At 37.4% G+C, this 24577-nt stretch overlaps 1 protein-coding gene across 6 annotated transcripts in view; it reads right to left on the bottom strand.

Annotated features, from left to right (window-relative positions):
• The window catches only part of CHSY3 (chondroitin sulfate synthase 3), a 131055-nt gene that overhangs the window by 101841 nt on the left and 4637 nt on the right, over positions 1-24577 (bottom strand). The window lies entirely within an intron of this gene.

Below are 24577 nucleotides of genomic sequence, written 5' to 3'. Positions count from 1 at the left end.
CTGAAATAACAAGGTGACACAAAGAAAAGTTAGAGGATACACTGTACAAAACAATTACTCATCTTTAAATGCAGAAAAGAATGTAAGACAAGCCTCATATTTTTAGTCACTAATTTCAAAGAAATTCTAAAAGAAAAAGTCAAACAAACAGTGCGTCTTAACTTCAACCCAGCAAACAGCTTTACAATTTAGACAAGATTTATAGTAGTGTCCAGACATCAACAAATACATAGATTTGTAGATGACATTAAGAGCCATCTTATAAAGCACTCTTCCAAGTCAAACTCCATTAAAATGTACAGCCTATTATTGTTTACAAAGTTTTTTCAACATTTTTTTTCAAATGTGCCTCAGCAACCACATCAGCAAAGCTCCCATGGGACCCTGGGATGCATGTCATCTGGCCCCACAGACTTGTGTACATTAAGTCTTCTGAGTTGATCTAGGTCTTGCTCCGCCCTTAGTTTGTCCCCCCTGTTCTCACCTAGAGGTTCAGGTTCAGGGAGATTACCGGCTACTGAATTACATACAAAAAAAAAAATAAAAAAAAATAAAAAAATGGGATATCAATTATTTACCTTCAAGACTATTCAAAACAACAAAATTACAGCTGAAGAGATGTGCAAACCTTTTAAGCACTAGGCAGTGACACTTTAATGCATTCAGTAATGCATTCTCGACTTTATTAATGCAAAGTCATTAAGAATTCATTTTGTTTTTACTATTTTGAAGAAAGATGATCAAACCAAGTAATTCAGCTGCAGTGAAGACAATACCTACTTAAATGAATGATCTTATACCTAAGCTACCATCCAGCAAAAACAAAGAAATTGTCAGCAACTAAAAAATACCACAGGACTAACCGCTCTGACTTAGATTATCAGGATAATAGATGTCACGTCACCCAAGCAAGAGGTCATCACAGAGTTCTCCCCAGAGAACAGTAAAAAGAAACTACTTTCTTCTTTGGCATTACATGTTTTTAAAGGTTGCTGAAGGCAGAGCTTAAAAGTGGGACGAAAATAAAACTATAACCTTGTCAACTATCTTCAAGTTTATCTCATGAGCAAGGAAATGGAAAAATGCACTTCCATCTTCTTGAAGTTTCCAGATAATGTTTCCCATAACCTCACTCAAATAGGTTTATCACATTTTAGTTTCAGGTTGGACACAGACAGAACTCTGTTTATAACAGATCTCTACGTGTTTCTAAGCACTGCTTTTTGAAGTGATGGCTCTAGCCATTTGAGAATACTATTCTGCCATAACAAATGGTTATTTTTCTTGAACTTTTAAAGCATCATCTGGAGTGCAACTAAGTTGAATTCAATAAAAACAAGTTATTTTTATCATATATCTTTGAGATGTAGATACTTCACTTCTACACTGCCAGCAATGATAGCCTGTTATACATCACTCCATCAAAGCCATGTTTTTCAAAGTTCAAAACAAAATAACAAACATTCAAGTTCATCACAATACAAATGAAACGAAGGAGGATGCATGTAGATAATTATACACAAATTCTCTATTTTACACAAAGATGCACTTGACTAGAAAACAACCAATGGTCCATATAACACTTGCCTAACGGTCTGATGTTCTCCCATCTCAAACATCCAGACACATCTCATAAATGTAACATATGGGAAATCAAAACACTTTTCAGTGTAAGTGGAATAGGTTATTAAAACCTATTCAGAAAGCATCAAGCACAGAGCATCATTATCCACTGCCTACCTACTAGTATTCAGCCAAAATTGTGTCCACGTCTATTCTGAGAACTGACACTCCTCAGATCACTCTTCTCTATCTACCACTATATCCAACTCTGCATAACAACATCCTCAGCTACTCCAAAACTGAAAAAAAATGGTGGTGCAAACTTTGCACCATGTGAGTCCTACAAATGGTCACACAGGAACAAAATAATACTGTATACATGTTTCTCAGGACCTTCTAAACAAATACAAGACTGAAGTTGACAGTTTCCTGGATTGCATCATCACCAGTGTGGGAGCTAGACTGTGCTTTTGCAGTAGAAGTTCCCAGTATTTTCTGTATGTAGTGTAGGCCTTTACTGAACTTATAACCCTCAGCTGATTTTCTTCCACCAACAAAGTCGCTGAACAGAGTAAAAAAGTCAAGACGGTAGTATTCTGACTTGGGTAGAATTGAGAGAGATAGATAGATAGGCACAAGATAAGGTAAACATGCAGTGTGTGGAGAGCCTAGCATGGGACAGAATGAATGTGCCCACTCTTGGAAACACTGCCTTCCTACCTCTACAGGAAAGTACAAAATATACCAAAAAACAACAGGTTGGTAACAGACCTTATATGGAAATGTATCACAGCAACAGCGTCGGGGGGGGACTGTGAGCCTGTGATGCTCAACCAGTGAGTGAGCACCAGGATACTATTACCTGCCTCGAATTTAGGGTATGTAACAGAACAGATTTTGCTGACTGGTGTGCAATTTCTCCCTAGCCAATAGGGGGCGGGTGCCCATTATTGCAATAATGAATGAACTCTGCTGCTATCACTAATATCTTAACCAAAATTTTTGACTCTGAGTGTTTCTCACATCAGTGACAAAAAGTGGTGTCACCACTGTAAGTTGGAGTACATGCAGTTCATGGAGTAGCCACATGTGAATTCCCATTTCAGGAAAAGTGCAAGATGCAGCCCTCATCGCGTGAAGTGATGTGCAGTGTTTTGGCATAGGAAAGGAAATCCTTCTGGATTTCCTGGAGCTCAGACAAGCCCATCAATTCTGACTGCTACATCACAACGCTGACTAAGCTGAAAGCTCAAACTTATGGAGTCAGGCCAGAGAAAAAAAAGTCAATTCTCTTGTAACTTAATAACTGCATTTGTTGTAGTTTCCACGGAAACACATAGGAGGCATTACTTTCAGAGTAACTGCTGAAACAAACAACTCTAACCTATCCATTATATGCTCTCTTGTGCCTAAATCTAAAATACAGTATACAGTTTTGCTGTTAAAGCCCACTTTATAGAACACAAAATACATTCATAAGGATAAGGAATGTGCAATAGAAAGGAGAATTAAACGCTATTCCTCATAGTACCCCATTTTTAGTATCACTACAGTCATTTGTGGCAAAATGTGTATTAAACTAAAGAGAAAAAAACACAGTCTGCAACCTTAGCAATATAGGTATGTGGTATTTTACAGCAATGACTTCTCTTCATTTACAAAATATCAGAAACATCCCTTGAGACAAAGTTTTACATGTAGCCATTAAGAAAGAGCACATGAAACAAAGTGACTAAAAATTCTTATTCATCATGGTTCACCAGGTTCCTGGTTCCTATGTCCCAGGAAAGAGGGAGTGGGAGAATGAGAAAAGGTGAAGAAACGTGCCTAGATGAAGAAAATTAAATTACTGAATATAATAGTAGAATATGAGATAATACCATCAAAAGAAGCATGACCAGCAGGTCAGTGGAGGAGCTCTTGCCCCCCTGCTCTCCACTGGTGAGGCCTCACCTGGAGTATTGCATCCAGATGGGGCATCCTCAGTACAGAGAGACACAGACCTGTTGAAATGCATCCAGAACAGGGCCAAAAAAAAGGTTCTAAGGAATGGAACACCTGATCATGACAATATTTTAACACAAGCAGAACAAGCTGAAATTGCATCTTAGTCTTTTAAGCATTTGATGCAGCAACATTACTGCTTCAAAATACATGGGTTTAGTTTGCTTTATAAAAATGCTTCTAATTCAGTGAAAAATGAAGAAGTATTTTAGAAAGAAAACTAATTATTTCCCAGATTCAAATTTCACTGTACAATTCCAGTAGTATGTTCAATTAAGTAGTTTCCTTTCACTGTACAGACAGCAAATTTACAATATACCCTGACTACTGAGAACTACTGACTACCTAGTGTAGAGGTCCACAGAATAAGATAGAACTAAACAAAAAGCAAGCCTTTTCAGATAGATTCTTCCCAGAGGCTGGCGGCAACTGAACACTGCCTTAGACTGAGGAGCAAAAAGCCACCATGGAAAAGACCTCTAGACTTCAACAAGCAAGTAGCGGAGCTATTTGAATCATTTCAGTCCAGTCAACCATGACTATTAGTTTTATCACATCCCTAAGACTGAATTCCTACTGCACTGTACCATGCTGTCTTCTAGTCACACATGCTGTTACTCTTCTAGACCCATAAAGTGATACATAAGTGGCATGACAAATGACTTCTACATTTTTTTTTCTGTTTTTCTTTTTGTAAGGGAGGATATTTGAGTATGTATCTCCTCTAAAATATTCCAGTTATTATTATATATGAAAGTAAGCTACATCAATTTCTGAAACACTTTCAGATCCTCAAGTCAGAAGATTCACATTACATACTATTTATCAAGCATGTTTATGTAATTATCTATATAATTATATATCATTAAACAGTCTCTTTTTTAACACGGTTTAAGATGAAGGAATTTTCTTCATTGATTCATGTAGAATGAGAGGCCACCTGTAACAAAGGAATCCCTTAAATGTTTTACTGTCCTTGGAAATGCACATTTCATTCTTCTGTTTAATCATACTTCACAGATAGGTTACTACTACTCATCTCGCAGTTCATACAGCCACTGTATTGTCTGATGTTCTGATCATATACTATTCTTAACTGTAGCAGATCGGGGAGCTTCTAGTAGATTATTACCTGCTTTCCAAGATGATTTTAGAAGTTGATTTACCCAGTCACATTTTTGCACAATATTATGTTCAAATAAGAAAGCAACCAGAATGAAGACACAAATTTCAGGAACATCCCAAATGACTTCCTAATTGCAAGAGGCTTAAAAAAGGATACTAAAAAGCTTCCTTCGGTTGGATCCCCCTGTAACACACTAGTCTGTTAAAACTTCTGTAAGTTTGAAGTACGCATCACCTGGAAGCATCAGGATCGCATCTCTCCCTCTACATGCTTTTACATCTTTGTAAGTTGATATATACTAGGTTTTGTATGGAAAGTAATTTATGTTCAGTATTATATATATGCATACATATATATACATATACATATGTATATATATATACATATATGTATGCACTCACACTTTCATTTATTTCATTAAAAGGAAGTCTAGCATTGCCACCTCTTTTTTGTTGCAAGAGCATTCAAATGTTCTAACTTCTCCAATACTAATTTGCTACAAAGACTTAAGAATACAGGACGAAGCCAGGTCAATGACTGATAAATCCAGACCTGTGTCAGGACTCTGGCACAGCCAACAGGTTAACAGGACAGGTAACCTGTTAATAGAGGAAAACAGCAGAATGCATGACATTTTTGAAGTCTACTGAAAGTAACATATTATGAAAAGCATGCAATAGCAGTGAAAAGTTTCGTGAGGTAAAAATAAATCACTCATCTCAACTTAAGAAAGCAACAGTAGGAATTTACAGTGTCCATCTGGGGCATATAATGACATGAATAGCACATAATCAGCTTCAAACAACTTAAGAGCTTAGTAAATAAAAGTAATTTGATGTGATATTTGAAAAAGCTTCAAACGAAAGCCATTCATAATCACATTCCGACTAACTAAACCAGTCTTTCCTACCAACATGTTAAATAAACACAGTTCATTTTCAGTAAAATTGCTCTTTTCTGTACTTAAAGAACTCTTGTGTTCTTCACTTCCTAAGATTGTTTTTAATATACATAAATGAATTAAAGAAACACTAAGAAATGTCCATAAAAAGTCAATCTGACAGTTTCTTGCTCACTCATACTCAAAAGGCCAGTATCTGGAATTAAGCCGTAATAGATTTCATTTTTTATAACAAATCATTACTCTAAATTATCAAGAATTAATTTCTCTATGAAAGAATTGAAAGATATCTATTTCTATTATAAAACTGCAAGTATGAGTTTTTTCCTGTTTTAACCCCAGCCAAGTCTGCTGGACCATTTTCTTCAGATAATCTCAACTCTGGTCCAAATCAGCAGAAAATGAAAACTCACATCTTTACCAAGGAGACAAAAGCTATTCGACTAAGAATAATTCTGTGTTCTTAGTCTTTTTATGTGATCATAAACAGTACAAGAGCACAAACCTTACTTGTAAATATGTACTCACTGCCAACTGTCATTACTGAAATAATTTCATTCAAGTGAGAAAGGCACAATTTCTGTTTTCATACATTTGAATTTGCACCTATTGAGAATTGGTGTTTGCTTCTTAGAATGCATTTTAAAACAGACTCCGTGCTAATGATCTCATAAAGTAAATAAGCCTCTTCCCTATACTAGACCAGAAATAAAGGCTACAAAAGGTTAGAGAAGTCACCCTCCCAAGGCTCTAAGACTTAAGACCAAACTGGCAAAGAAAAGCCCTTTTCAACTTTTTAGAGAGAGAATATTGCTACAACTTTGTATTATAAAATGCACATGTCCAGAAGTTATATAACTTTTATATTTTTCCTCAGTAAAAATTAGTAAAACTTAGATATAAATAAAAATAATGAATCTCAGTGCCGTATTTGAACATTTGAAAGATACCAACATCTTATTTATTAAAATGAAAATGAAATGGCTAATCAATACAACAAAACAATAAAGCGTATGAAATTGCAGTCAAAAGTTAGGTATTTTTGTCATATGAGGGTTAAAATCTCAATTTTTCTAAACATTGTGGAAAATACAACTCCAGTTTCATATTCAGCAAGTACCAGAAATTTGGTAAATCATCTACTTTGTCCACTGTTCTGTCTTCCAGGAAATTCCTATCTTGACTCACAGCTAGTGTTTGCAAGGGCAAATGTGCTTCTGGAAATCTTCCTATTACTTCATAGACATTTCTACAGCTTGGTGTGATAGCCAGGAGTCATCTAAACTTGCAAAAGATGAGATTGGTGTGATGAAACTTCTTCCAAATATTTTATAAGCTGGATGGATCTCCCTAACACCAGACGGCATCTCAGATTAATTACTAGTACGTGTCAGCACCTACTTCTTCTACAAACTGAAATAGTTTCTATGTACATATTGTTGTCAAGTCACGGTAATTCCCCAAGTTCTGTAACTATAGCTTGTTTGTGTTGAAGCTTAACCTGGAAGGTGGTTCAGCATCACAGACTTGTTGATTCACTCCTTCCTTCCAGTGAGGTGGGGGAGAGGGAAAAAAAAAATAAAAATTCCAGCAAAGTAGAATCCTTGAAATCTTGATCTTGAGATAAAACTATTTACTAAGAAAAAGGAAAAGGGAAATACTACTGCATATATATATAAATATAGATAACAAGTGATGCACGAGGAAATGCCCATCATCCCCTGACCGATGCCTGGCTAGCTTCTGAGCAGCAGAAAGGAGTGAGGTGCACTCCCATCCTCTTCAAACCTCCTTCCACATGATGTTATATGGTGTGGAATAACCACTCGGCCAGCATAAGTCAGCTGTTCTGATTCTGATCCCTCCCAGCCCTTGGGCCCTTCGCTGCAAATGGCCTTGGCTTTATACAACACTACTTAGTAGAAGCTGTAAACACTGGTCTGTTATCAAACTTATTTTTCTCCTAGAACCAAAACACACCATAGTAACAGATTCTCCTAAGAAAACCATTCTGTCACAGCTGAAATGACGACAATACAACCCTGAATTAAAAGATCGTATTTATGAGCATTTAGTGGCAATACAGCACAGATGCAAGAACAGTCGGATAAGATGAATACACCCAACTTTACAACTGCTATTCATGCCTGTAAGAATAGGCAAAAGCTTTCATATCCTTTAATATTAAAGAATTAGAACTACTAAAATTCCACATCATCACACCATGTAGTACTCTGGGAGTCTCAGATGAGAAGAAATGTACTACAGCTCCCAGAAAACTCTGCTGTTCCATTTCTGTTTTTTGGTTGCTGGGAAAGATAAAACCAGCTGGAAATCATGAGAATAACTCTCTCCAGTCCCTAGCAGATCAGAGTAAGCACCTTGGTTTTCAGAAACTCTCTCATTTATTTGATTGATTAGCTTCAAGCTCAATTAACTTATATTTCTGCTATTTTTATTAGTAAATTAATTTCCCTCTTCACATCATCACCGCTGTAATGTTTTTTCTTCCCCTCTTTGTTTCCTTTCCTCTTTCCCCCCCCACCTCCTTTTTTATTTGGTGGTCCTATGGAACTGCTTTTTAACATTAGCAAAATTGAGATCTGTGCCATACAGAGAGTCACATATTGCTGTAGCTAGCTTTGACCTTCATAGATTAGATTACAGGCCAAGCAGTCTGCCAGATACTGGACACTGTACTGAGGTTCTTTCTTTTGGCACTATGAAGCTGCTCTTTATTTTAGTAATGCTATATAATTGATTAAAAGCCATTACACTCAGAATTTTAACTCCTGGAACTTACTGGTTTCTTATTAAGTTCACTATTCTCTGTATTGGAGTTATATATGTAACATAACCAATTGAGGACACTGACAGAGTCACCTACCTGGCACCTATATTCAGTGTTGTATGATCTAAGTATTGACAGTTACATCCCAGACAGAACAGTTAATTACACAGACAACATCATGTTCAAACAGGTTTTTATGTTCTCTCTGTCCCTTTCGCACTTCTGGAATGCTAAATTGATGATCATACTATCAACCTCCCTGAATGTATTCTTTCTCATCCACTTTATCTGGATGAAGCATTCTCCTAATCCAGAGATTACCGAGTGGAAAGGAATACGGAGGGATTTAGAAAAAATCTTAGAGATCTTAGAGGCATTTCCTTGTGCATCACTTATTTATATATATATTCAGTAGTATTTGCCTCTCTAGTTTCTGCCTCTGTAGACCTCATGAACCTGAACACTTTCATCAAGCCTCAATTTCCTGATGAGTTACAGAATGTTTTACTGTTGTCCACTGTTACTTACTGGACGAAGAAATTGACAGCACATAAAATTAGCTACTTTCTAAATTCCCACATTGAAATCCAGTGGCTATAGATACTTGTCAAAGAATGGAAATTGACAACAGATGTCAAAACTATTTTTAACGGAGACTTCAGAATAAATTTTCCTTGCAGATAAAACACATTAAACAGGAGAATCATTGTTATTCCTATGTATTTTTGCCAGCAGTGAACAAAAGCCTGCATAGCACACATAAACGTCTACAACAGCAGAGTTGACCCAGAGTCACTGACATCACTGCATTACCCACTGCCTGTCTCAGTGTGCTCACATGCACTGTTGGGTCTCCATAAACATTCAGCAGGTGACAGTGAATATCAGTGAGTGCCATTTTTTTCTACATGAACAAATCCAATGACACACTTTTGATCCACACATACTTACATTTCAGATGCCATTCTGTCAAGATTGCTCCTCTGCTGTCATCTGTCACGCATCAACAAAAAGTAACAGCATATTGTCTGGTTCACCCTCTACTGTTATACCACTGTAATGTGCCTCTAATGTCATGGACCAACTTAATAAAATAGAAGGTATTACTTTCAGAGCAGCCCTTGTACAACCTGAACCTCATAAGCCACAGTTTAGAATAGAAGGAAGGCATCTTCAAACGTCACTGCACACAACAGCCTGAACACTCCAGAAATGACTAAAATTTAAACTCAGTAAAATCTCTTGAACACTTACAAGACTAGGGCATAAACTACTTGCCAGAAAGCCTATTCTAGTGGTTGACCAACCTCAGAGTAAAGAAATTTCTCCTCACATTCATTTTGATCCACAGCTGGCACAGCTCTTAGCCATTCTTGTACATCCTGCCATCAGTTCCCATGAAGAACAGATGAACACTTCCCTCCACTTTCCTACTCAGGGAGCTGCAGAGAGCAATGAATACTCTTGGAATCCTCCCAGTTAGACAGTCAGGTATGCTCTGCTTATCCTCATAGGACATGCCTTCCACCTCTTTTACCAGCTCTGGGGCTCTTGTCTGGACATACTCAAATCCCTTAAAACATTTTTATCATTGTAGAAACCAGAAATGCAGAGAATATTAAAGGCAAGGCCACAGTAATACTAAACAGGGGGAGAAACATGTCTTCTGACTGTCATCCAAAATTCACTGTACCTGCAAAATGCATTGACAGATGCATTATAATGTCTAGAGTATTGACAAAAGTTCATTTCCATCATCTCTGTAACTGTCCTTCTATTACCTAAATGCTACAACTACATTTTCCCTTGAAATTAGGCATTATCCTTCCACCGCAGAACAAAGGATAACAGATCTTCACTAAATCTAATGACCATGCCTAACACAAAGCAGAGTGTGACTTGCTTAATTTGCAATGGGAGCACACTTTTGACTCAACTTGGGATCCTCTAAAACCCGAAGTCCTCTTACAGATCTTCCTCATCCAGTCCCTTAGGACTCTGCAATATTTTTTGTTTAACTCATGAGATTTCTGAATGCCCAACCCTCAACTGTCTCAAGGCTACTATTAACATTTCTCTTTAAAATTGTTCTGTATTGCATCTCACTTCTGCTTTTTCCCTTCTCTGCTAATTTGCAGATGTTATTTTCATCCCCAGCAACTAGGCTCTAATAAAGATACTAAACAATACTGCATCGAGTATTGGACACATTGGGTACACCACTTTTCACCAAACATTAATTAAACATTGAACCATAAGTTACTGCCCACAAGGTACAGTAGTTTGGACATTTTCCAGGCTGCCTAGCACACTGTTCATCAAGTATTCAGCTTACAAACAAGAACGACATGGAAAAATCAAGCAGGCTTCTAAAGTAAGAGAATACCCAATCCAGCTCCAAATGGAAACATGTTTTTAAAGTCTGTGTTAGAATTGCCTGAAACAATTTCACCACTTAGAGAAAACATAATACTCAGATTACCTTGTTACTGTTTTCATCTTGTGGTTTTATTGTATTTCCTGCAATAACAAAGAACTGTCTCAATTCAAACCATTATATGAAATGGTTCTTCTGCCTTACTAAGGAATTGAAGTACAACTCATTTTTTATACAGACAAATGAATCCAAGTTTCAGTGTTCATAACAAAGAATGCAGAAATCCTGTTTGGAAATTAATTTGAATATTATCCGCCTTTAAGAAACGAAGAGGTCTTTCCCCAACCATGGTTAATTTCTGATATAGTCAAAGCATATTATCAGCACTTGCAAGTACTCTCTGAATGCAAAGAATTTCATCATTAAGTAAATACACAGCCTGAGTTGGAGATCTTTTTTATTCTTTTTGAAATTCTAAAATACCTCCATCTTCTTCAGTAATAATATAATAAAATTCAAAATGTATCAAAAGCATATTTTAAACCATTTCTTCATTTTTAAAATGCTAGCTAAGATGCTTTTCTGCACAGCCAGTTTAACAAGAAAAAGTTTTACTTATTCAGCGTACAGACCTGCAAAGACAAGAACTACATACACAATGACATAGGATATTTTAAAACAAGTACAATTAAGTGTCAAGAAGATGACAAGTTGCAATTACACAAAATGACATATAGAATGTTTATAATCTTTATAGAGAACATCATCTTGATAACACCACCTTAAAAACATTATCTAACAGCCTGGAGAAGGTTCGGGTGGGATCTGATGGTATGTAAGTATCTGAAGGGAAGGTGTCAAGAGTATGCGTCCACACTCTTGTCAATGGTGCCGAGATAGGATAAGAGGCAATGGGCACAAACACAGTAAGTTCTGATTGAACATGAGCAAAAAGGTCTTTACTGTGAGGGTATCAGAAAACTGGAACAGGCTGCCTAGATAAGTATCTCGTTCCCTACAGATATTCAAAAGCCATGACCCTGGTTAATGTGCCTTAGAGGATTCTGTGTGAACAGAGTGCTGGATCAGATGGTCTCCAGAGGTCCCTGTTGATTTCAACTATTCTGTGATCTTTCATAAAGGAGGGGAAAATGCACGGAGTAATTGCTGATTTTGAATTGAATGCAATGGAAACAAAGTCATCTAATCTCCATCACTAAAGATAAATCACTTTCAGTAATTAATCTCATTATTTGTAGAAGTTAGAATTCAGAAGATTACCACCATAGAAATTATACTGTGAAGTGTCTTATCAAACTGCAGTAGTTTTCAATTTTAATATGAGTTAATTCACTGAGAGGTCATAAAGTCAGATCTTCCTCCAGGGACCAAGCCCTGTCTTACACCCCATAGCACTGGAAGCCTGTGGGAAAAGGTGGGATTACGGGACTTGACAGAGACGTTCTTGACCTAGACTCTGTATCTGGACAGAAGAGCTTCACTTCCAAAGCACAATTAATAGTAAGGACTGAAGGAAAACATGAACCTGCCATTTATTAAATGGCAGTACATTCTACTCAGTAGAATGCCTACCTACAAATGGTTTCCAGAAGTTAATTAGAAGTGAGCACTGCTGCAATTACATACTTTTGTCCTCCCTGCTGTTCATTACAAATGAACGCACACCATGATTTTTTACAGAAGAAAACATCCAGTATCCACCTAGAGGCAAACCTAGTAAAATGGACACCTTCAGTGACTGATGAAATAACCAGGTGCTACAACCTGGTGTTTCAAACTAAAAGTTGACAAGCAAATGAGACACATGTGAACATTCTTAAAGCGAAGGAGATAATCTGCATCATCATCCCACCACATAGCTTTCCATTAATGTTTTAATTTTTTTTACTTAATAGTTAAATGTTATTCTATTAAAGGGAATTGAAAGGAAAAAATAAACAATAAAAATGAAAGCATCAGTTATGGCAAGTCACTATAAAAGATACCTTCAAAGATAAACAAGCTACTTTCACTCAGGGACTACTGCTTTTACTTGCACAGCTTTATTCATTTTGTGTTGATTTGGGTGTCTAACCCTGCTGCTGTAAAAACTAAAACAACCCATGCTGAACAAATCTGGAGAGCCACAAAAAAATTCCTTATTTAGTACAGCTTCTTATGGAAATGACTGACTTTCTTTTAAAAACTACAATTGAGTAAATTCTTCACTCACATTTCATTTATATTAGATATATGCCCTCAATAAATACAGTCCTTTAAAGAATGACAGCACGTTAGCTTCTTCTGCCAAAACATATGTCACATCTTAACTACAGATACTTTAGTTTTGCTCAGAACATCCCATCACCATTACCCTTGTGTTTTAATCTGACTGCCATTTGAAGTTAGTAGCATTTAATTGTTTTTGCAGCACATGACTTCTTCATGTAGTTACAGGAACCTCAGCTGGATCTCCTTTTCTGGAAAGCTTCATCTTGTTACCAACTCTTAATAGATCTCAATTTCAAGGTCCTGCCTCAAAGCCACATATTTCATCCCTGACTTAACATATTTGTTTTCATCCCTTTCTAGAAGACTGTATTTCTTCTTCACTTTTTGCTTTGTCTCTTTCACATTCTCACCTTTCTCTGAATACTTTTCTACTCCTCTATACTGGAGAAGATGGTGATGTTCTTAACGTTGTTGCATGAAGTCCTCCTTAAGGTCTTCTCATCTCAAGAGCTCCTGCAAAAGTTTTCACACAAGCACCCTCACTCTGACTCTGACTGCTAATAAACACTTAGTTTTGCCTTCCTGTCTTGGGGTTATCTAGATCAATCTATGTCCGTAACAGTGGGGGCAGTAGGCCCGTGGACCCTGGCCCCACGACAAATGGGAAGAGAAAAGGGAAAGCGGTAGGGAGATGGGAGCTGGGCTCAAGGAAACAAACAGAGCAGCAGAGACAATCTAAGGAGGTAAAATTCATAGATGTTCAGCTTTAGATTCAAGTAACTGACTTCAAAAACAAGGTCCAGTGTTTAAAGACAGTCCCTTTATGTGGAGATTTACAGTAAGTCACATGCTAATTTAAGGTATTTTCTACAATAAACAACCTCTAAAAAGAAATGGCAAATCACAGAGACCAAAGGCAGCTGGCCTGTAAAGATGCGCTGAATAGTCAGAATGAACAGCACTTAGCAGTTCATGTCACATGTGATTAAACTCTTTGCAAGATAAAATCTTTCTTACTCACTAACCATTCTTCTCACTGGAGGCAGAATTAGACTTGGAGCAACTATGTCTTCCATGTGGGATGTAATCACACAATGCAGCACACTCCTCGCACTGCCACAGCCTCTGCCCTTGCTGTGTAGGCCATCAGGCTAACCAAGATCATTCTCTTTATACAGGAAAACATAATTTTTATCTCATAAAACATCACACTTAAGATAGCACAGTTATACAGCAGTGATGTGACTAAACATGTGACTGCTAAACTAGTAAATTTTCACATATATAAAATACTCTGGTAGTCAAAGGCTCAACATTTGAAAATGGTTGAAGATTACACCAACCTAGCAGTACCAACCAAATGCAGAATGATAATGAATGTGCAGCATAATGAAGTTTAGAGCTGGTAAATATAATCCTGAGTTGCAGGAATGAAGTGGCTTCCAGAAAAGAAACATTTTGTGCCACAGTAAAAGTTACATATGACTTCTAGTATACAGTCCCACACCTAATGTTGATCACATACAGTAAAAATTTTAAAAGTGACTAAAGTAGGTGAAATTAAAGGTTACTGAAAGAACAAAAGGAACATGAAGCACAGATTCTGCTGCCTAGCCAAAGAAAAGCTATGTAACATTTATCAGTATGAAGGAGTAAGCTCAAGGGAAGAAACAAGAGCCTTCTAAGGTAAATAAAACATGGTACAAGAGCATTTGTCAAACAGAACTTGAAAGGGAAAGTAAAGAAGCTACTTACTGAAGCAATCATATTTTCACAGTATCCCTATGGCACAGTTTGCCAGTGACACAGCACAGGTAAAAAGGGAAAATCTACTATTTCAATGCAGCGCAATATAAATGGGAAGGCTAGGAAGTGATGCTTGTACTAGCTGAATAATGTAAAATCTTCCCAGAAGAGTCCTTTCATTTTCACAAGTGAAGAGAAAGAACAAGTCTCCAGGTGTAAATGCTAGAGAGTACTTAGCCCAAGAACTGAAAAGTAAACCACGCATCAGCAAAACTGTAAGGCAGGAGGAGTTTTTTTATCTATGAAAATATGGTGGGAAGTCTGTGTGCCTTGATAGAGAACAAGAAAAAAAACTTTGAAAAAAATAATGTTACGCATTAAATGTGTGTGTTAGCTATGAACAAGACAAAAGCAATAAAATAGTACAAATGTCTCTATACCATAGTTCCAGCATGAATTAGCAGCACTAACTAGCAGCATTTTAAAGATTCAATTTTATTCAAGGAAGTCAGTAATACCTTTAAATACATATTCAAGATCAAGAAGGAGAGAGAATTTGTGTTCTTTGTATGATAGGGAAAAAGAAACACAGAACACAGATTAAGAAATGGATGATTTTCAGTGCTATGTAGAATCTTTTTCCCCTAAAATACTATTTATAATTCATTTCGGGTATATTTCTGACATATTTATGAATATTTTTATTAGAAAAAATTAAATTACTCCCAGTAAAGAGCTGCAAACATATTACAAAGGAAGATTTACCAAAACTGTCAGATTATATGCTCCAATATGCATCCTTTAAAGTGATCAGAACACAAAACATCAGGAATATGTCAGCACACAGCCCTAAATTTCCATGACCTTAAACAGTAGCACCCACGTAAGCTACACAAGAATATCCAAACAAAAAATTGGGCTTCTTGCATCAAGTAGTCCTTCAGCAACAAACTAGACCTTAAACAACTAAAATGCATAAAAATAAGACTAAATTATTTTTAATTATTTCCTTAGAATATGGGAATAAATAGAAATATCAACCTGTTAGAAAGAAAAGTACTTGTCATCTGTACTGATAAACAGATGCCAAAAGATTTCTATTGAACATCACACCTTATTAAGTATTTACTCTCAGTGAATAAAGTTTGTTAATTACACTATAAAACATTAAAGAATATTCTGAAACCATTAAAAAAAAAAGAACAAACAACAGAGTAACAACTTATTCTATCCTTGTACTAATCATTAAAGTGTCACTTAACATAAAACTGAAACTCTTCATATAGCAAACATTCTAGTTATCCATCTGCATCACTATAATGGATGTGACACAAAAGAAAATAATTACTTAATTTGTAGAGGGTAACACATACTCTGACAAGGCTTGTATTTTCACCAAAATGATTGATGTAATTATGGCTAAACATAAACAACAGAATAAAAAAAAATCAATAAGAAAAGCACAAATTCCCTCCTCCCCTTACGTCTCTCCCAGGCAACAATTTTATTTTCTCTCAAGCTATGAAGACTGCAAACTGCCTCTGCACTGAAGGTAACACACATATTAAAACTACTGAAATTATCAACTAGTTTGCTTCTATTGGCAACTCTACAGTTTTAATGCAGGACCTTCAAATAGATATTTTCAAAGGTCACTTCCAAGGAAAACAGAAGATTTTCCAAATAATGCTTAGCAATGGAAAATAAACAATGAAGTTATTTTAGTAAAATTATGATGTAGTGCTCAACATTCCAACTGGCAACTGCAGAGTTATTTTAAGCCCTTATGAGAAGCTCCCACAGATATACTTAAGTGTATTTTCAAATGTAAGCATCACCAATGTTCAGACATATGAAAAGTTTGAGAGCTCCCATTTTAACAAAGATTATTCAACTAAGAATGGCATATAACAGAATATCTTGGAACATACTTAGAAACCTAACACAGTTGTTTTGAGGGTGTCAATTAGATTTTCCCCTTCAGAGTTAATGGAATTTTTGACAGCATTTTATCAACAGCATCTGCAGCTAGTAGAAATCCTTTAAAGATCAATATGGAAGCATAAGTGCTTTTACGTTCCTCAAACGTGTCTGTTTTAAGGCAATATCTCACGAAAGAAGTCTTGTGAGGACCCAAACACAAGGTGCTGATCCAACAAAAGCTCTTGGAAAGTGAAAAGTGACCAGTGTTTGGAAGAGGTCAACAAACACATTGCGACTTCAAGCAAACTTCAAAGCACCAAGATGCCACAGAGGACATACACTTACATGACCTTCTCACATATACTAAAAACACATTCTCCAGAATTTCCATGGACAGATATTAAGCAATATTACTTTTTACTGTTTTCCAATATTGTGTGTTCTTGTTCATTCATTCCAGAAAACTACCCTTGGTTAGGTGCAATTATTTTCCCATTGCTTCTCCCTTCCTTCCATGAAGGCAAATTGAAAAAAGGAAGCAGGCAGCATTTGAGCTCACTGGCCCCTTTCAGTGATGAAACTCCCCTTCAGTGATAAAACATTATTATGCTAACAGGCAGACTATGGTCAGGAAAAATGAAAAGCCAAAAAGCTAAAAAGAAGCTGGAAGGTAAAACATATGTATTTACATAAAAAACTGAATGGCACAGATATAACTGTACAGAACAAACTGAAAGATAAATTCCTAAGCTTTACAGGAGTAAAGCTGCAATAAATAAATACCTGGAACAGATTAAAAGGTCTTAAGGAGCTTCCACAGCACTACAGGCATGTATAAACATACCATATTTCTTTAGCCCATCTGCTTTGATCACATGAGGAGCTTCTGTACACACACCATGCCCCAAAAGGGCAAGAGCAAATCCCTTCAGATGTTAACTTGTTCATGTCCAGTTCAAAAACCAAACAAACAAAGAAAAAAATTAGGGATTTTATCATCTTGGAAATGAAACAAAACAAAAATGTTCACAGTATCAAATGCACGAAGAATTGAAAAAAAACACCCCGTGCTAAAAATGATAATCTTATTTCAAAAATATTAAAAGGAATGCTACAAGTTTCTAAGTCAAATATTTAACCACAACATAATTTATTAAAAAAAAAAAATTAAAAAAAAATGCACCTAACTATTTATTAAGTCCCTCAGTCCCCAATACTGCAATTATTTGTTTAAACTATCACATTCCAGAGGAGATTTTAACTTTTTTGAACATTCAAAAGGGGTTAGATTACTAAAGATAAAGCTTCAAGCAACGTGGAAAATGACTGTGGAAAATGTGACTGAAAAGCACTCAGCTAAAATAAATGTGAAAGTAACTTTATCTTTACTAGATTTGTTTGAAGACTAAATTATACATAAAACAGCTTTCAGAAAGCCTATGTCAGTTGCTCCTCCAGAATTTCCTAAAATTATACCTCCAGCTGAAGATGTTCTTTGTTTGCTAGGTATACTATGCTATTTAGAAGACTTCTTTAAAGCAGAGCAAAAGCCTTTTCTAAGCGTAACAGTTAGGAAGTCCAGAATATTATAACTCAGGCTGAACTACACATTTAATTGCCATCCAGTTTCTAATACATACTGAAAAAGTATCCAGCCTGTGGACTAATCCTGAGCTTAAACTGTCAGCCAGAACTGGTAAGAAACATCAAAAGTCAGTAGTTCTCATTACACTTCAAATTAAGAAATGTACTTCTAACATATTTTAAGTTACATAATGAAATAATTAAATAAACATATATTGTAACTGTACATAAGGACAATAACTCAATATTTCCATACGAAACACCTCAGTAACTTAAAGCATATTTAATTAGTACTTATTTCAGTTAAACACTTCTTGTTTACAACTTCCAGTTTCTTTTTCTGAACCATTTCTGCTTTAGCAGAATTTCACATCCTTTGAGCTCATCCAAAGATATGAAGCTGGAAAGTCAGAATAAAGTTATCACAAGATTTTCTAAATCCAAAAAAAACCCCAGATATATTAAAAAAGAAAAAAAAAAAAAAAAAGAAAAGAAAAAAAAAAGAAAAAAAAACAACAACAACAAAAAAAACAACTCATTAACTCTGGGGGTTGAGAGGAAGCAGGGACACGCAGTGCCTCTGCCTATCACAGAAACACAGAATGGCCTGAGTTGGAAGGGACCTCAAGGATCACGAATTTCCAGCACACCCTCCCACCCCACCATAGACAGAGCCACCAGTCTCCACATCTAATACTAGACCAGGCTGCCCAGGGCCCCATCCAATCTGGTCTTGAACATCCTCAGGGACGGGGAATCCACAGCCTCTCTGGGCAGCCTGTTCCAGCACCTCATCACTCTCTCTGAAAAGAACTTCCCCCTGATATCGAACCTAAATCTTCGTTCCCCCAGCTTAAAACTATTCCCACTTGTCCTGCTGTTATCTACACTTCCAAAGAATTGGCTCCCCACTTGTTTGTGGAATCTCTTTAGGTAGTGAAAGGCTGCAATGAGGTCACCCCGCAGCCTTCTTTTCTCCAGGCTGAACAAGCCCAGCTCCTTCAACCTTTCCTTATAGGAGAGGTGCTCTAGCCCTCTGAACATTTTCATGGCTCTCCCCTGGACCCTCTCCAACAGCTCTCTGTCTTTCTTGTACTGGGGACCCCTGACCTGGACATCAGTCTCCTTCCCTTCATCGACCAATGGTGTTACTCCACCACAGAAAGCCACCAGATTGATTAGAGACTTTAAAAATTATTGCGCAGGCTTTGAGCAACATTATACCCTTTAATTTAGTTAAATCAGTCCGCAACACATAACTAATCTGCAAAAAGGCTCAAGCAATACAGTCAAACAAAACACTTTGTCAGAAACAATAAACACGTTAGAACTTATAAGTGTGGAAGGGAAGTTTATACTCCAGAATACAGGAAGCAAAAAGATTTTGAAGATGAAAATTCTAGGAATATCTTTAGAAAGTACTGCTTTCCAGGTGCTTTGGTTGATTTGATATTGAAAAGATTTTAAAAGACAGATAACAGTTTCAGGCTAAAAGGCAAATGAGTCAGCATTTCCCAGTGCTTTGCTTTATAGATTCACTTTAAGCACAGAATAAGCTTTTGACCCTAAGCAGACAAGTTCTTCATCCACAAGGCTATCTTTAAAACCAAGTTTATTCCTTGTATAATGTGACAAGCAGTGCAAAGAGAGATGGTGTGATGGGCTTAAATGAGATCACTGTAACAACAGTTGTGTCACAACTGCTTTGTCTCATTGAACACTACTTTTAAACACACTTTTAACAGCTAGCCTTCTGCACTAGACTCTTACAAGAAGTATCACCCCAAATATACCAATCGCGCAGGAGCTTTGAAAATGCATTTTCAATAAAAAAAGAACGTGAGAAGAAAGCTGAAGATGTTTAGGTTTAATTTTCTATGTAGGTTGAGAGATGATTCAGCATACCCACGTACAGAATAAAAAACAATTTCAAATCATTTCTGAACTTTTCCTAATGTTTTCCTCTTCTACATCAGTGGGGAGCTTCAGCAGTTCAAAAAAAAAAAAGAGTTTTAAGAGAAAAACCTTTAAAATATACAAACATTCAAAAAAGACAAGAAAGCTGTTACACAGCCCACACAGCAGTGCACGTAAATACCTACTGGCATCTTAGAGGAAAACATTACCAGGAAAACAGCTATGCTGCTTTCACATCCTGAACATTAAATCACATGAACTTTAGCATCTGGGAAACTCAGAACCAGAAGTCAGAATCACACAGCTGCACACTCCAAAAACCTTCAAGCAGTACTTCCTGTTGGGGCACTCAAGGAAAGACAGGACATCAAACTTGCAAACAACCCTGAAACCCATGAGCAGTGAACACTTTGTCAGAATCAGAAGTAGACCCTTAGCCCTAGGGTCCATAGTTCAGATGCTCTCCATGATTGGAGGGATGACAGCTGCAAGCTTAAATGTGCCTGCACATACCTCTATGCTGGATGTGGGTAACACTGTCTTTAGTCCTTCACAACAAAAATATCAGGACACAAGCACCACCAGCTCTCGCAGTCCTGCTGAGCCACATCAGGAAACACTGAAGGCCCTCAATAAAGCGATGACTGCCTTCTCATCACAAACCTTTTCAACTGCCAGACAAACTCACCATGTAGAATGATGTGGGGCAACAAGAACTCAAAGAAGGGAGCCATGTGTCCCCAAGTTCTCCGGAAAGAGCAAATGGTTGACAGTAAATATCTCATAAAACCTGAAGAGTTCTACAGGAGCACACAGCTCAAATGAGAACCATATGGCATGAGAGAAGAATGACCCAATTTCGACACTATAATTACTGCAATTGGATATTTGTTTAATGACTTCTTTTTTAATTTGGTAACATGTACACACAGAACCACTTTATCAGTGACACAGATGATGGAATCCAGTACACCCCAGCAAAGTTGCAGATGATTTCAAGCTGTGCTGCGCAGCTGGTACACTGGAGGGAATAGAAGCCATCCAGAGGAACCTGGACAGGATGGAGAATTGGGCCCATGTAAACCCAATGAGGTTCAACAAGGCCAACAGCAAGGCCAACAGCAAGGCCAACAGCAAGGCCAACAGCAAAGCCAGGGCAATCCCAGTTATTTATACAAACTGGGAGAACTCCTTGAGAGCAGTCCAGTGGAGAACAACCTGGGGGTCTTGGTAAACAAGAAGCTGGACATAAGCCAGTAGTATGCACTTGTAGCCCAGCAGGACAACTGTATCCCTGTCTGCATTAAAAGAGGAGCAGCCAGCAGGGAGAGGTGGCTGATTGTCCCCGTCTACTCAGCTCTTGCGCGGCCCCATTTGGAGTACTGCATCTAGGCCTGGGGCCCCCAGCACAAGAAAGATGCAGAGCTCTTGGAATGGATACAAAGGAGGGCCACCAAGATGATCAGAGGACTTGAGCACCTCTCCTGTGAAGAAAGGCTGAGGAAACTGGACTTGTTTATGTTGAAGAGAAGGTTCCAGGGAGATTTCATTGTGGCCTTCCAATTCTTGAGGGGAGTATATAAACAAGAGAGGGAACAGCTGTTTACAAGGGTAGACTGTGACAGGACAAGGGGGCATGGTTTTAAATTGAGACAGGGGAGGTTTAGGATATTATGAAAACGTTTTTCACTAAGAGGGTGGTGACACACTGGAACAGGTTGCCCAGAGAGGTTGTGAATACCCTATCCATGAAGGCATTCAAAGCCAAGCTTGATGTGACTCTGAGCAGCCTGGTCTGGTGGTTCATGACCCTGCACCTAGCAGCAGGGTTGAAACTAGATGGTCACTGAGGTCCTTTTCAACCCACGCCAGTCCATATGATTCTATGAAACTCTCTACTACAATAGCATGGAAATACCAGTCACTTTTCTAATCTGGTGAGAACCATATCAAGTGATCAAGTTTGATAACTACAATTAGCATTGTTGTAACAAGGTAATTTTCATAAGAAATTTGTTATTTGCTGTTATTCCTGACCTGTAAGATTCTACCAGCCCAATGCTGTTGCCCCAGACACTCCCAAGCACCGCCCCTTTGTCTATCCATCAGACAGAGGCAGGGGTTTGGATGGTTCACCCTCACTCCAGTTCACCACAGCCATGCACAGCATGGCACTGCCGAGCAGAATGGCTGCATTGAGCAGCCACTGCCCATCAGCAACAACCACCTTTAAGGCTGACCAACAGCAGCTCCAGAGTAGGCTTGTTTCTCCTCTGCTCCACACAAGTGCCTCAAAACTCTGTTATCAGACTAACTGTCTCAGCAACCCAGTGACTAATTTGTGATAGAAAGAGGAGGAGCCCTGTCAACAGGGATCGCCTCAGACATAACTCACTTTGCATGTGGGAGAGTTCTCAGCCCTGGCTTCCTACCGGGCACAACAAGGATTAAACTACAGAAAATTACTCTCCAAGCAACAGTTAGTCACTACGGGTTTATGTACCTTTCTTCCTGTTCTTTCTGACAGAAAAATATACTCTTAAAATAACAATGCAGTCCTTTCCTTGCCAGCCAATAGAAGTGCAAGCCAATATAGGCATACAAGCAAGCACAACATTCTGGCTGTACCTCTACACAGAAACCTAACAAACCCTGAGAGGCAGTCATGTTCAGCTATACCACCACAGGCACCTGGCAAAGATCAAGCACCTCATGTTTTCTCACAAGTTCTTCAATGTCTTTCATCAACAACAACAACAACAACAGACTTCCAGTTCCTGGAGAATAAATCCAGTAACAAAATGATGTCACATAGATTCAACTTTATTATAGTTTTTCTATTCCTACATATCTGAATGGAATTGTTCCCAGTTCATGTTAGTCTTCAGCTACACATGCAAACCTCAGAATTTCCCTAAAAGTACTGATGTTCATAAAAACCTTGCAGTCCAGCAGGACTCAGCTCAGTTCTTCAGTACAAGAGGACTTCAAGACAAATGTGGAACACACTTCGCAGTCCATCCTAGATACAGTCTTGGTGTTTGCATAAGGATTAATTCTCCCTTCCTGCACTAGAAAAGTATAACTGAGTAAAGCAGCAATGGAAAAGCACACAGTAAGAGTTTCAGTGACCCCGGGAAAAAGTACAACAGTCCTGTAACAGTCCAATATAACAATCTGCAACAACAGAGTCAGTTCAGGTACCTTATCAGACTTCTTTCAACAACCAGCTACACAATACAAAGGCATGAAATAATACTAAAGAACAAAATAAGTTTGAGGACCCTCTAATGTATTGAAGTACCTAGAGCTTTTCAGAAACTGAAACACTAAATTTCTATCCCTGCCACACAGAAAAAATAAAATTTGCTCCAAAAGGCTCTTGCAAAAGAGTTGTACACCTAAAATAACATGATATTTCAAGATTTTAAATATGCAAAATGTACATATTTATAAACAGTAAACTTAATTAATAAAGCAGCCTGTAAAAATTTTAGTCTATTCCACAATATCTCTACAAGGAGGCAGAGAGGTACCTTCAATTTCATATGCCTCAAAATGGATTGGTCTGGGCTGCTCTCTCAGCATACTCCATTACCTTTCCAGGCAGACTTAATACTGGGATAGCACTCAAAGAAGCTTTGTCTTAACCATCTGTGTCGTCAAGAAGACCTGCTGCACAAGCAACAATGGCAAATGTTTTTCTAACAAACAAAAATTATGGTCAGAAATTAACAACTGCTACAACAACTAATACATTTGTTTCCCTGTTCTTCATTATAAAGAAATAAGGTCTTTGTGAGCAGTCAGAATTCAGGACTGGTGCCACTCTATTCCAGACTCCAAACAAACATACAGACCTGCTCCTTAAAGTCAATATTTTCAGGCCCCAATCTTACCATGAGAAGTTGGACAGTCATGTAATTCATGTCTCCAAAACAGAAAAAAAGCAAACTCATAGTTTGCTCTATACAACTCACACTCAGTTTCTGGAGCAAAAATTTCTCATCATTCAATATTAAAATAAATTATAACCAAGTTATCATCAGTTTTCCTCCCAAGAAGACAAAACAGCAAAAAATAAACAAACAAAACAAATAAAAAACTTCTAAGTACTACTGTAAAGCCAGAATTAGAATTCTAATATCTGACATAGATAAGCAGGCATTGAAGGCCTGTAAGGATTTTAAAACGAACTTTCACAGGCAAAGTCCAAATATATCAGAATATAGGATTAAGCTACCAGTGCTCAGAAGTCTGATTAAGAACTGCTCGTACAAAATTGATCCCCATCTGCACAATAAATACCTTCCCTGCTCTAGCAATGCAGCTGGGTGTATTTTATCACATTTTGATTCAAATCACTTGTTGAAATACTCTTTAAAAATACATTTCTATAGTGGAATAAGAGAT

The sequence above is a fragment of the Coturnix japonica genome, chromosome Z (assembly GCF_054131305.1).
Source record: "Coturnix japonica strain WE chromosome Z, WE-NBRP24, whole genome shotgun sequence".
Taxonomy (NCBI): Eukaryota; Metazoa; Chordata; class Aves; order Galliformes; family Phasianidae; genus Coturnix; species Coturnix japonica.
The sequence above is the reverse complement of the archived record's forward strand: the minus strand, read 5'-3'. Positions and strand labels throughout refer to the sequence as shown.